Source organism: Schistocerca cancellata, chromosome 1, assembly GCF_023864275.1.
Source record: "Schistocerca cancellata isolate TAMUIC-IGC-003103 chromosome 1, iqSchCanc2.1, whole genome shotgun sequence".
Classification (NCBI taxonomy): Eukaryota; Metazoa; Arthropoda; class Insecta; order Orthoptera; family Acrididae; genus Schistocerca; species Schistocerca cancellata.
In genome coordinates, this window is record NC_064626.1 from 159094331 (window position 1) to 159095759 (window position 1429).

At 47.3% G+C, this 1429-nt stretch overlaps 1 non-coding gene across 1 annotated transcript; it reads right to left on the bottom strand.

Moving 5' to 3' along the window:
• Positions 1–655: 655 nt before the first annotated feature.
• On the bottom strand, positions 656–729 carry Trnat-ugu (transfer RNA threonine (anticodon UGU)). The gene has a single exon. It is a non-coding gene; the product is annotated as a tRNA-Thr (tRNA).
• Positions 730–1429: the final 700 nt, after the last annotated feature.

Consider the following 1429-nt stretch of genomic DNA (forward strand, 5'->3'; position numbering starts at 1 on the left):
GGAGAGGTTGTTGTTTGGTGGTCGGTATCCTCTTTATACAGCACAACTGCACACATGTATTAAAAGGGTTCTTTATTTATAAAAGCAGGAAGCTACTTATATTTAAGCCAATCCACGCGGTGTGGTACAAGCTCTTCCATAATAGTCCACAGTAGCCTCACTGCTGGTAAAGTACAAGTCCCACTGTGCAATGAATGACAGATGCCGACTTGGAGTGCGAGTTGGTGCGTCAGTTGGCTGAGCAAGTACCTGAGATTGACACAGACTGCCTGAGACTGCGACTGAGCCCTCCAGTCCACGGCGGCGATGTAAATACTTGCGGTTGAGAGGGCGTTGCGGCACGTTGCTTGAGAGTTTGTCTCTGACCTCTCTCCTGATAGGCGCGCTTGATCCAGTGCTTACTATCGATGTTCTCGCAATCTCTTTGCCGACCGGTGTGCTGGTGACAGCTTACGCCAGCACAGATACTGCCTGCGAAATTTATTGCGAATAGAGGTAGGAGCACAATAGTAATAAATTTAAACAATATGCATGACATGGCAGTTTACTGTTGATGACCGTGCAGCTTTTCCCTGGAATAAATGATAACTAACTGAAAACCTCAGCTGCCGACAGGTGTTGTTGATATACCTCGATGTGGACAGCTGAAAATGTGTGCCCCGACCGGGACTCGAACCCGGGATCTCCTGCTTACATGGCAGAAGCTCTATCCATCTGAGCCACCGAGGACACAGATGAATAGCGCGACTGCAGGGAAAAGCTGCACAGTCATCAACAGTAACTGTTCTTTCGAGAACAAATTACTGTCTTCGTATATGTAGTTAAAGGCTACCCAGCCATTGACCTTCGTCTATGCAAATGCGCACAGGTTGCCCAAACTCTTACGGGAATCGCCAAAGCGTGCGCGAGTAATGAGTGGGTAGGCAAATGTTTATAAGGTACAATACATATGTAGAATTGTGGACAGTTGGGAATGTGAGTCTCACGGGAAGCGTGCAAGGGATAAGTCCCTGCAGTCGCGCTATTCATCTGTGTCCTCGGTGGCTCAGATCGATAGAGCGTCTGCCATGTAAGCAGGAGATCCCGGGTTCGAGTCCCGGTCGCGGCACACATTTTCAGCTGTCCATATCGATGAATATCAACAACACCTGTCGGCAGCTGAGGTTTTCAGTTAGTTATCATTTATATGGCAGTTTATTACACATTTCGTTGTTAATGACCTCATATCTCCTGGGCTATGGTAGGTAGGTGCTCGTTACCCCTACAGTGATTGCTGCCTGACAGCAAGAGATGTGTGCTGCAAGTTTGGTTGAAATTGGTCCAATGGTTAGGAGCAGATACACACACACACACACACACACACACACACACACACACACACACACACACACGTCCATTTTTATAATGCATGGTTTGAATTAGTAATAAC